At 41.0% G+C, this 13,587-nt stretch overlaps 1 protein-coding gene across 3 annotated transcripts in view; it reads right to left on the bottom strand.

The window, feature by feature from the left end:
- Positions 1–12,938, bottom strand: part of APC (APC regulator of WNT signaling pathway) — an 89,480-nt gene extending 76,542 nt beyond the window's left edge. For all 3 annotated transcript variants that reach the window (XM_082784224.1, XM_082784226.1, XM_082784227.1), the window contains exon 1: positions 12,715–12,938. The gene's annotated coding sequence lies outside the window, so the exon portion shown is untranslated. The remainder of the gene's footprint in view (positions 1–12,714) is intronic.
- Between the last annotated feature and the right edge of the window lie 649 nt (positions 12,939–13,587).

Below are 13,587 nucleotides of genomic sequence, written 5' to 3'. Positions count from 1 at the left end.
CCTTTGTTTGGTTTGAACCAGATGTTCTTAATGCAAGAGTTGATTCCTTGTAAGCATTCTGACATTTTAGTAGTAATAAATCAGTTAAAAATCTATTTAGCTGAAAGCCATCAACATGTGCGATGCCCAGGATATTGAAAAAGAGAAAAGGTCAATTTATGTGGAACCTTCTAAACATACCTCTTCGTAAAGGTCTTTGCTAACTATCACCGTTCTCCATGTCTGCCAAGAGGAAAGAGTTCCAGCTATCACCTCTTACTAAGGCCAACTATAGGAAATTCTTTAATACCCACTGCATTAAGAGAATGCTGTGACAAGGTCTAGAAACAACACAAAGATCTTGCTCGGTCATAGCCGTGAGTTCCCTTGATTATAGTCTTCTAAATCCTTAAATTAGGGCCTGAAACTCAGATGCTCTTAGAAGATGACAACCATGTAAAAATCAATCTAAAAACTGTCCTTTACATAATAACTTGTTCACAAGGAATCTAAGGATACATATTTTCCTTTAAAAGAGCAAAAATGCACATTTCCGTACATAAAGTACCGAAGAGCTCAAAAAAAGAACACAAAATGGCTCAGTTTGCTAAGTAAGATTTATGCTGTATGGTTAAATGGGTGCAAGTTAATTGATTTCGCAAAAAGTAGGTTGTTTTTTTATTACTATATATTGAAAATATTCTTAAGTTCATCACAAATGTAAAGAGATCCAGCAGGTGGAAATTAGACAAACTGGAACTGAATTTCCTAATGTCTGTCTGGTTAATCAAATCACAAAGCTCAGCAGGAGCTGAGCCCACAAAGGTGAGACTAGGTATTTAAGAAATACCATTTTTAAATGTTCTGCAGCTTCTGTGTAGGGGGGTCGCACCAGACAGCACAGGGATCCATTCTGGGCTTAAATGCATGGAAGTTCACAATTTATTTGATCCTTCAATAATGTAATTCCTTGCAACGTCCACACCCTCAATGTGTTGCAGCAATTACAATCAATTCTCACCCTTCAAAGATTTAGATTGTTGAAGTCAGGAAAGAAAGCCCTCTTTTTCCTCAGGACCAATGCAGACCGTGCTTCACCATTAGCTGACTTCTGTTAATGTGGAGGCTCTGCAGGAGGCAGCACTCCTGCAGAAGGGTCTGGTGCTTCCAGGTAGCACAAAGCACCACGAGACTCCCGGCCAGCACACAGTTCTCCTGCTCATGGACATACTGATCATCAGATGCAATGATTCACATCATATTTTTGGGTTAGCTTTTGTTTTGGAAGTGTTCTTCAGATTATTTACTCCATAAAAATGCTTACTTGGATAATCTGGGTTTCACTCCCTTTGGGAATTGTCTGCAAAAGAAACCTTCAAGTGTATTGGTGGCATACTAAACATTTTTTTATTCTCTTGGCACACAGTTCAGTGTTATTTTTTTGTTGTTGTTTTGAAGTTAAAATCCACAGACACCTCAAAATACAGGGCTTTATGGTGTTGATGTGTATGGAAGGGGATGCTAGGAATTGTTCTCTTTTTCTTCCAGAATTCTTCAAAACGTCACTTCTGTAGCAGGAGTGAGGTTGAAAATCAGACTTCTCACTTTTTTTTTTTTTTTTTGGGCAGGGTTGTTTTTGTAAAATTTGAGGAGTCTGTAGTATTTTAGACATTTTCTCCTGATAAAGAAGGGTCAGCTTGCTGAACAGTCAGTAAGGAACAAAAATTCAAGTTGGGATGAGCGACTCAGTCTGCCCAAGGTCTGTCAGTTCAGACATTGACTAATCTGCCCAGTATCCAGTGTGGTTATTTTCTGAAATTAATCTACCTGTTCATTTGACAAAAATGCAAAACAAGTATTTGTTACATCACAAGCCAAGCTGCTTCCAGCAGCAAGATTTATGCACGCAGCAACAGTGCTCAGTGACCTGCACTGTTAGGACTTGGGCAAAGCTAGCTTTTCTTTGGCCCATTCTTCGTCTTGGAAACCAACATGCAACTTCAAAGTAACAGAGACAGCATTCCAGACAGTCACTACTAAACATTTACCACTAACAAAGTTGCTTCAGAAAAGTACTGGGAGAAAGCAACTGAAGAAGAAAAGGGCTGACAACCATGTCCAGGACAAAGCGCCAGTGGAATAATACAGAAGAAAATGCCCAGGATTTTTAAACCAGGAAACCCGGAGTGTTTTTCAATTCCTTGATCTAGATTGAGCGCACATTTGAATGCCAGCTTCCCTTCTCCAGCTTGGAGCCAAGGCCACCATCTACTCAACTGAAAAACCTAAGATGCATGTGTTAAATATTAGAACCCCACGATACCACTTGGCATCTAAGGTGTATAATATTGCAACTCTCTCAAAAGCCTTGGGCTACAGGAAAACCACCCTACTGAGCTACATTTTCTATTTCATATTCCAAGTCCCCAGAGACATGGGAAGGGAAAATTTTAAACCATCACAACCATGTTTAGAAAAGCTTTCTGTATTGGTAACTGTACTGAAGAACACTTTCCTTTTTTTTTTCCCCCCTACCCAACCATATAAACCCAATACTTCAACTTTCACTGAGGAAATGAAGTATTTTCAAAGATCCCTGAGGCAAGTCAGCTAGAACACCAAACCCAAGTAGCTGAGATTTAGAGAAAACAAAAACAAAAACCATTCGACACTCAGAACTTTCTCCTCAGGATAGATTTGTTTTTTGTTGATCCATTACTCTTTAATGGCTGTTCTAAATATTTGATCTAAGACTGAATCCCTTACTAGAAATAATTTATATTGCTTTAATGTTAGAAGTCGAATCAATTAAGTTTAAATTCACCTGGTACTGAGTAATCCTAAGCAAACTCTGGCAAACAGGAGACACTGTTTCTACACACAAATTCCAAGTAAAGTAGTTATGCAGGCACACTTAGTGCCTACCAATCAAGTTAAATACAGATCCCATGTATTTTAAGCATTTGCCACAATGTAGGGAATTCCCACTGTGTGGGGTTAATTTCATGAGTTAATTATCACAGGTGGTAAAGCAAAGAAATCTTCACAGTAGATGTTATTTGTTCTGACACGGATGAAACAGTAGGAGAGATCCCATGTCATTGGCAAAATCCCTTCTGTCACACGAACACAAAACCAAAGCCCTTCCCCAGTAACTCAACTGGCAGAAATCGAAATGTCCTCATCTAAGACTACGTATGAAACGCTCCCCAGTTTTACTTCCTACTTTTTCCACTTTCCTGAGTTTTTTGCCTTATAGTGTGAGCAAACACATCATATAACAAGAACTCAATGCAGCGTTCGTTCTGTGGTACTCACGCATCTCATGAGCAAACGGGTATGTGATTAGAGTCACCTGGCTGAATGACCTGACCTGAACTGTTGCCGTGCCCGGGCACGCACCCTCTACCTGGAAGGTTACACCCAGGCTTCCATCACGCAGCACAGCATGATCAGATCCATCAGGTCCAAGCACTTTGATGAAAGGCTGTGCCGTACAGCTTCACTAAAAGGCAACTGAGCTACCAGCACATCGGCCTTGTAGTCTACACCTGGCAGATACTCTCCTGATGTTTTTATTTACCATTTCTTGCCTTTCATCTCTCAAAGAGTAAATGTTAGCAAATGCTAGTAGTGAGCTTCATGAAAACCTTATTTCCCAGATTACATGCACAGTAACATTCCACATCAAAGGCTGGGAGCAGCGTTGTTGCTTCAGAAAGGAGTCCTGTCTTTATGGATGTGATGTCTGCCCATCACAGAGCAACTCTGATGTTTAAAGGGCTTCTAGAGATTCCTGCAAGATAATTACATAATAACTTGAGAAACGGAGTGCAGCAGCAAGAATGACAGAAAGCACCATCCATCCATGTTTAAACTTATTACACCACTGGTAAAGAATGCGAGTTGAATGAACTAAGGCAATTCTCCTTCAATAAGTAGATTCGTAGGCAAACTGTCTAGGCGGATAATTCCTTGCCTTTGCAAAGATCTCCAACACTTGCAAGTCAGAAAGTTTTCAAGGAACAGAATCCTCACCAAGCAAAGAACAAACTTGTATGTTCCTATGCTATCTACGCTCAGAGCAGTTGACTTTAAAGGTAAGAATTAATACACTGGCAGAAAGCAAACGCAAACCAGCACACTGAAGGCAGATGCTCTTCAATTATTACCTACTGAAGTTAGATACAGCATTCCAAAATATCAGAATTATCTTAAAAGTAATCATTATAGCAAATTACAACCAGTCTTTGTTGTTACAGCTGTTTCGTGTCTTCCTTGCTGCATGCACACTAGACTGTCACATGGACTCTTCACTACCTTTGTATCATTGAAGGCACAATTTCACTTGTGAAGAAGAGATCTGGACATCATGCTTACAAGTAAAATTGAGAGAGAGACTTGGAACAGTATAAAGACAGTCATGTACAGAAAACTACTTTTTCATGCAAATAAAGCAATACACAAATCCACTGGTTTTAGAGAAAGACAAGGTCTCTTTTTCCATTCAATTCACTCTTTTCAGCTTCTAGCACTTGAAACATTTTTTGGAAAAAGCTTTATGAATCAAGTCTAGTTCTCAAGGTCTTAACAAAGACATTTAGACATTTAATTAGCAAGCCATCACTTAGACTGACATCTAAACCTTTTGTCAGAGACCTAATTCCATGCCAGTTCAAACATCCTATTAGTCTTATATTAACTAAAAAGAACTCTCATAATATTCTGGCTACCGGATTGCAGTTGCATACATTAACACAACAGTGGACTGAGTCTAACTGAAAGCAAGGACACAGATTTACAGTGTACATGTTAAACTTTGAAGGATACTTTAAGCAAGACAGAAATATATTAACTGCATTCATGTAAGAGCTAGTACTCAGGCAGATTCTGTGTTCCCTGGCGGCCTGGATACAATTATAATCAGAATAACATTCAAGTGAGGAAAAAAAAAAACACACAACACGTAATGAATTAGAATCGTTTCACTGATTTCAAGCTGAATCCAGATCTCAAAAGTCTCTGGAGCTCATTCTGAACATTTGGAGACTTAAACATGTGAATTCAGTACCTTTACCTATTTTGGCACTTCTACCCTCAGTCATGTTCAGTATATGGAACTTGAAGTCATGAACATACATAACAATAAGCAAACTATATTCAGAATCAAAAGGAGAAAAATGTCACGGTGGCCAATAACATAAGCTTGTATTTTTAAGTTAAACCTGTGGTTTTCCTTGCAAATAACAATAGCAAAATCCAAAATGTAGACAAATGGTAGGGTGAAGGGCAGGAACCATGTTTTTCTCTTGCACTTATGAAAATAGTAATTTCACATAAGTTTGAGTTACCACTCTACTACATTGGGCTAGAATTAGAGTCTTAAACAATGAAAGGCTTGTAGTTGAATGATTTGGATACTAGGAAACAAAATCCCAACAGTAATTCTGCTGAAATAGGGGGAATGATGAAGGCTGCTAACAAGAGTTTTTTTGTTTGTTTCTTTTAAATCTATATGGGAACTGGAAGTATTCAGAGTTGTGCTTGACTTCAGTGTTGATTTAAAAGTGTGTAAACAAACTGTTATATTGTGTAATGAAAAAAAAATCAGTTTAGATTTGCATTAAAAAGCAACAACATGGGAGGAACACAGCCAAGAAGTAGATTCTGCTAGCCTCGGACTGTCATGAGTCTCAGCACTGCCTACTGACACTGTCTTTTCAGCAATGGCAGGTGGCAGTTGTACTGTCAAGGTTACTGGCACAAAGAGCTTTTACTCCAGAACTGCTGACAAGGAGGCTACTAATGCCAATTTTAAATAAACAATTTCTAACATCATCAGCACTCTTTTTCCTGTTGTTATTGGTGGTCTAGATTCCCATATACAGCACTTGCTGACAGCCAACAATTTAACTCATTCCCCATCCAAGTCACTAACGACTAATACAGACTAATCAAGAAGACTTTACACGAGCCCTTGGTTTGGGAATTCTGTGGGAAACAGCTTAGAAAGAGATCTTGAATACAGATCTTTCTGAGCAGAAAATAAGAAGCTGCAAACAAACTCACTGAGACAAGGCAGGCATTTAACTCCAGAAATCCTGGAGTTATTCAAGGCATGCACAGCGTTTCCTTTGTGGAGTGTCTAATTCAGATACCTAAACCTGTCCCATCCATCCCCCTCCCCCCTGAAGTGAAAAACAAAGCTGAATTCTAGAAATAAAAAAGAATATCAGAAAGTTCTGGTTCAAAACTACTACAGTACGAGAAGATCACACCTACTTCACCCTTTATGATTTATATGCTTCGCACATCATAAATGGGAATTTTCTGCTTGAACCTCTGAACACGAGGTAGAGAGAACTCCTTCCCGAGGCAAGCGTTAAGCTGGAAGAGGACGACAGCAGAACTGATAGAATATGAACTTCTTTCAGAATGGATGTTGATTTCTCTTTCTTATGAAAATGAAGTACCTTCCTATGTAGTTGCAGCTTTCACTGAATAGCAAAAAGATAAAATCACCGGCATTAAAAAAAAAAAAAAAAATAGATTGCAACATGGTACTACAAAGTCTACTGTAGATAATCTGGCATCTGGTGTGAAGACTTTTTTTTAACTATGCAGGCAAGGATATTTTGAAGGTCATCCACTTCTTTAGGCCTCTGCAAAGCATTAAGTAGCCTTCTGACAATGCTTCAGAGCTTTGTAAACCAGAATTCAGCATTTAGTTGCACAAAAACTTCACAAATGAAAGCCTGCTAAACCGCTGGTCTTCAGAACAAGATGCTAGAATTCTACAATTTAACTAAGCTGCATTTATTTAATCTTTACTGAATGGTAAACACCAATATCAGTGCCAGAAGACTTCACAACTAGAAAAAGTGTTTTCAACTATGTTTTCCAAATGCATCTGATATTAGCATGGTCTTTTGAAAACAACTAATTGAAAAAAAAAAAAAAAGAAAAAGATATTTAATCTGATTAGCACAAACCAAGATAAATAGACACGAAGATGTCAGCAACTTGAGGCAAAGTGGAAGTTCTCTGCAAGTCTCACATCTGAACTTAAATCTATAATGACAACACTACCATCACCAAGAACAGCTGATGAGCTCAGCATTTTCATTCAGATACTATAGACACATAAAACAACTTAGCGAGTATCTGAACTTGTTTGATCAAACTATTTTGCTCCACCTTAAAACCTAAGTCATGTTCCCCAGTCCAATGAGCCTTACACTATCCCAAAGTACATGCACAAAGTAATGGAGAAGAAGGTCCAAGTAACTCCTCTGGAGGTTAAACAAAGCTATTCTGCTTTCTAACAACCTCTTCACGGATGGCTCAAGCCAATGAGGAACGAATTGCATTATTATAGGAAAGAAATTGGGCATTTTTGACTCCAGAATTTTTTAAATACAGAAACACTTTTAACGTTTAAATTATTGATAAGTGAATTTTTCAATGCTCCCATTACCATTCAAATAAAACAGAAGTGGTCATTGCATCGCATTATTACTAGCCTTGATCATTAAAGTATCTGTTAGGATAACGAGTAACATGACTGGTTCTTACACAACTAAATTCCAATGCCAGTAAGCAGGTACCAACATGGTCAATTTATTTCCCAAGACATGCCTCACACACCCTCAAATGTACATGAATGTTAGCTGTACACTAGGACTTCCAATGAAAAGGGGTTATCCTATTCCCTAACACAAAGCCCTAACACAAATTCCCTAACACTGTGAAAACAGCCACTGCATTCTGTAGTCCTCTTATAAGGAGCAGCAGCATTTGCTGTTGAACTGTGCCATTTGGTCTGCGGAGACTAAGCCAAACACAAGCCCTGAAACACAGGTACAGCTGTACACCCACCTCAGTTATTCAGTGTGACTTTGCCGACACACTCCTCGGATCCTCTTAGCTACAACATAACTGCTTTTACCAGCAACAGCTCTTGTTATATTTTCCTCCACACACATGCACAACTGGCATAAGTAACATTACTCACAAACTGCACAAGCTTGGCAAATCCCTTCTGAGGACGGCGATCAGCTGCAAGATAAGACACTAAGCAAGAACTTCACACCCACAGTGCTGTAACAGCTACCTACAGCGCGCAGGACAACCCTCATTACAGTCGCTGAATTACAGAGAAGAGCACTCCATCAGCTATTCTAATAGAGAAGGCCACAGGTTTATTACAAAGACTGCTTATGGGGAACGGTTAGTTGTAAAAACCCCAAATGAGAAACACTTCACAACAACAGCAGTCTCTGCTGGCTACGCGCTGTATGTATTTCCTTGTTTTCATTAATACCCCTCTACTTCTAGGAAATAATTACAACACAAAACCACGCTGCCTAAGTCTCCTTGGATTGGGCAGCCTCCTAGTAACAATTCCGAAGCAGTAACATTTTTTGTCCTATCATACCACAGATTGCCCATTTACTGCAGGGATAATACCTGTTCCTATACTCCGAAGACTACTCTATTTATCCAAGGATAATAAAGGCACCAACCTGGATTCAGATCTCCTCTGCTGTATTTATCCAGGTATAAAGTCAGTGACCAGAGGTTCACGATACTTTTGTCAAACAAAATGTAAATCAAAGACAAACCTGACGGGTAACTTCCACTAAAGCTATATGGACACATTTAATATTAGAGTACATCTGATTTTCACCACCATGTTTGAACCTCATTTCTTGTTCACTTGACCAGACAGTCCACATCATATTTTTATTTATACTGTAATTTCCTTTTCCACATTCCCTGGTATCAATTAGGAAAATTACTCCTTTGTAACATGAAATCACATGTCTTGAGGCAAACAAAACATGGAGAAGGAATCCATTTCAGTGTATGCAGTGACAGCTGTAAGTCCCATCCTGACATGCTTTCTGTCTAATAAAATTATTTAAATGCCTGAGAAGTCATTCCACTACCGAAACAGTAAGTTTGCAATTCAAATGCAAACTCCAGCAGAACCTGTAACAAAACAAGCCAGAGGGGCTGAAGGGCAATGATTCCCATTGATCAATTGAATTTCAGTTTATAACATATCAAAAAAGTTGAATATCTTACTCCAAAAAATAATTGCAAAGCGTGAACAAGTCATAAAACAATGTATGACTCATTCAGGTTAAAGTGAGAGAACAATGAGTGAGAGAAGGCATTTGTAGATAAAGTAACTGAATTTCTGTGTTGCACATGGGAACCTGGAATTTTTAGACGTACTCATATACCTTAAATAATAACATTATATATATGTGTGTGTAAGAAGAGCATTGCATACCTCTGAACTGATTTTTAGCTGAAGCCCTTTAAGAGGAAGAACAGCAGCAATACAGGATCTCCATAGCAAGGGTGTTAGAGAAGAGAAAACGCTCATGTGATCCTGAGAACCTTTTTCCATTAATAAAGGGAGAGCCAACTCACACAATTTATGCTTTCATGATTTCTTTGCACTCTTGTCAGACAACAATGAGAAGTCCTAGTTTCCTTCCAGTTCTCCCCACATGCCAGTTACCACAGAAAGGCCGATCTGTTAACAGCCAAATTCAGTTTTGGGATACTCAGCACCTCGCAGAATCTATTTAAAGCAATCAACGCTGACAGCATTAACTGTGACAACTTCTGTAAGAAAAAGCTTTCTACTGATATCCAATTTCCAGAAAAAGTGTGCAACTTTCACACAAACAATCTCATGAACTAAGCCTTGAGTGATGCTTTGCGTCAAGAGTAAAAAGCTCCTATCTTAAAAAAAAAATAAATCATGGTATCAAGAAAGACGTTATTGCACTATTTCACACATGCCTAAGTTCTTTTTATTCTGAATTATGAGGTCTAACCAAGCAAGGTGTTTTCTTTGAAAGATTAACATTATATTTATTTGTGATTTAAAGGCATACCCAAGGAATAACACTACGCTTAATACGCCTCAAAATGCTATCCATGCTCAAATTTTAATTATTTAGTTTGCCATTTCCATAAAGAAGTCAACCTATGCTAGCACAATTGTATTAATTCAAAAAAAATCTTGTTTATTGAATTTTACTTCTCACTATCTGAAACTCCACAATGTAAAGGCAAAACAGACCCCCTCCAGTCTCAAAGTGTTCACATTTGCACTAATGATAACTGATACTAAAGCAGTAACAAAGACACAAAGGAACATGCCCACAGAACCCTATTCATTTACGGCAGTGAATTCAGATTGCCCTTCCCATAAGCTTCTTCGAAAAACAGCATCCCCACTGAATATAGACCTCTGTTGTTTCCAGTGAGTTCTCCAGCTATACCTAGTAGTAAAAAGGCAAACTTCCACCGAGTGGTTATCACCCAACAAGCAACATTTAAGAAGAGTACAATATAAGTTACTTATGAAATCAACATCACAAGTTCTTTTAACGGTTTCTGAGCAAACTCATAACTGTAGTTGTAATTCATGCTAATTAGGATCAAAACCCCAACAGTATTAAATATCAGATCATTAGAAGGTGGGTATGGGAATCAGGGGGTCAAAGCTTAGAGTATAAAGCCTTTACTTTGCTAAGACTGGAAATAAGTGGATGGCTAAAATAATATAAATTTGAACAGCAAATTACTAGAAGATCCATTAAAAAATCATTTACCACTACAGGAGTACATTTCCCAGCACAGTCCTTGCAAACTCATTCAGTCACGCTGCATTTTTAAACTTAAACCTAAGACTTCATTGAAAGCTAAACTCTTAAAGCAATCCTATGATACTTTTTTTTCTTTTAACATTAGTACTATTGGCAGTCTCATAAAGACATGAAAGGTTAGTAATGAACGTTTTGTTCACCAAGCCATTTAGCTACCTAACTTCAGTCAACTTACCCACTGCTCACTCAGTCACTATCATACAAGTTACTAAAATGATATTGTGAAAACACTGTAATTTTATGCAGAGAAAGGATACGCTGCTTTCTACTGTCCAAGTTAACAATGCAGTGGAGAATGTTTCACAACTTGCAACCATACAAAATTTCAAAAAGCAAATGTAACACCTACGTGAATAATTCTATTTCTTGTTACTGAACTACCTGAAACAAGAAAAGTTAACTGCTACAGCACAGCCCAAACTAGTTCTTAAACTTTTTAAAAAAAAAAATCTTAAAGTAAGAATTTTCAGAGTCCAGGCAAAATAAAGTTTGTTAAATCAAAAATCTCCTCTTGATCACTGTAGGATTAAGTTTTATTATTATTCTGTTTAGTTTTCAACGTGGTAATAGGACATAATTCCCTTACCAACAAAGGCATCTAGACCTAAGAAAGTTCTACAAATCTGTAAGTCTCCATCGAGAGTAAATATATACACACACAAACGCATACATATTTTTGAAAGCATTCACACTGTACTGTAAATGCAAAATAAAATGCTTGTTGAGGCCAATAATTATTGATTTCACTTCAACACTGATCTAAATGAAGAACCTGAAACTCTCTGCACCCAGTAGCACAGCACATTGCTGATGGCATGACTGTCTGGTACTCTTAAGAAACTGGAACTGTGATGTTGGTTTACCCGACAAACATTTTGTCTAACAGATGCCTGGGTATCTGAACTTCATGTACTTGACCACGCATTTCATTGCATTTCCTAATACCTATTCATACGCTCAATAGTGTTTGGTATTGTAACATTCAGAAGTAAGAAAAAAACATCAAGTACATCACCATTTGGATTACCACAGTTTTGGGTTGTTTCTTTCATTATACCATTTAGTATAGAAACCTTTTACCAAGTTATATACATTTATATTTGTTTAGGAACCTAATGCTTCAGTGGAGAGCAAGTACTTGCGACTGCAAGGTCTTTTTGCAGGGCAGAGCTATCCTATAAACAGTCCTCAGCATAACCAGAGGAAAAGAAACATACTGAGGAAGTTGAAGCTGAAGCATAACAATGATCTCATGGCACTCACTTTAGCACGGAAGGCACGTTAGCCTTCTTAAAGACTGGATGAAACCATTTAGCACACATTGTTTTTCAAACACAGTTTAAAAGACTACAGCACCTGAAGAGGAAAAAAGCTGTTTTCCCTTTCAATTAGTGACCAAATCTTACTCGACTTTTGCAATATTCTTAAGAAAACTTCAGTCACATCAATTCGGTTTCAACCTCCTGAAGGAAAGCTCTCAAACCTGTGCTTCTTCACTGGTGCGTAGGAAAACGACCTCTTGTGCATTTTGTAACTGGTAGAAGCACATGAAATCAACTTGTGGAGATTTTTAGGTTTTTTTTTTGTTTGTTTTGGAAAGTTTCTACGACAACTTCACCAAAAAAGGCTCATCCTCCCAGTGCCACAGGACACCACCCAGCCACGCTGCTGGGCACAGCTGCCCCTTCACCTCTCCGCTCCTCCTCGGTGCCACGGCGAGCCCGACACCCACACCAACGCCAAGCCCGTGAGGAGCCGGATCCCTTCGCAGCTCCGAGGGGCAGCCCCGGCTGGCGGGACCCCAGCAGGGCGATGCTCCGCCGGGCACACCTGTGCACACCCAGCCCTCGCCCAACTCCTCGCGCTGGCGGGAGGCAGCGGAGCAGCAGCAGCCCCCACCAACCACCACTTTCGAGCTCCACCGACGCCCTCCGAGCCTCGCAGGCTGCCGCCGGGCTCCTCAACACCCTTGGCCGGGGCTGAGGCAGCCCCGCCGGGCTCCCCCCCGCCGGGCAGCGCCCGCCCGCCCCGGGTCACTCACCTGCGCCCGCCTCGCTCTCCCCGCCCGCCCGCAGCTCCGCCGACGACCGCTCCACCTCCACCGCCGCTGCCGGGGACCCCGCAGGGGGCTGAGAGGGAGGAGCGGAGCGGCGGCGGCCGCGCATACGGGGCGCGGGGCCGGGCGGCCGCTGCCCTGCTCGGCGGCGGGGGGCTGCCGGCCGCCCGCCTCACTCGGCTCCCCGCGCGGACCTCCCCGCCGCCATCTTGTCTGGGGGGAGAAGGCAGCGCGCAGCCGCCGAGGAGGAGGCGGTGGCGGCCGCGCGCATGCGCCGAGGCTGTGGCGGCGGCGGTGGTGGCGGCGGTGGCGGTGGCGATGGGAGGGGGTGTCCCCTGCCGCGGGGGGCGGCTGTTAACGGGCTTGTGGAATCGTTAAGGTTGGAAGAGATCTTCAAGGTCGTCTGCTCCAACCACACCCCTGCCACCAGTGTCACCCCCTACACCGTGTCCCCAAGCACCACGTCCAGCCTCTCCTTGAGCACCCCCAGGGACGGTGACTCCGCCACCTCCCTGGGCAGCCCGTCCCAGTGCCTGGCTGCTCTTTCTCACAGGAGATGTCTCCTACTTGCTGTAACTGTTGCAGAGCAGTACTCAACACTGAATAAAGGATCGTTCAGCTTCTCACGCTGCCCTGCCAGCGAGGAGGCTGGGGCTGCAGCAGGAGCTGGGAGGAGACGGAAGCAGGACAGGTGACCCCAGCTGGCCAAAGGGGTGTTCTGTACCATGTGCTGTGGTGTGTCCTGGTTTTGGCTAGGGTAGAGGTAATTTTCCTCCTAGAAGCTGGTAGGGTGCTGTGCTTTGAATTTAGGATAAGAATAAGGTCGGTAACACACTGATGTCTGTATTGTTGCAGAAC

The sequence above is a fragment of the Aythya marila genome, assembly GCF_965140915.1.
Source record: "Aythya marila genome assembly, chromosome: Z".
Lineage (NCBI taxonomy): Eukaryota > Metazoa > Chordata > Aves > Anseriformes > Anatidae > Aythya > Aythya marila.
Note: the sequence above shows the minus strand (reverse complement) of the source record. Positions and strands in the feature narration are given on the sequence as shown.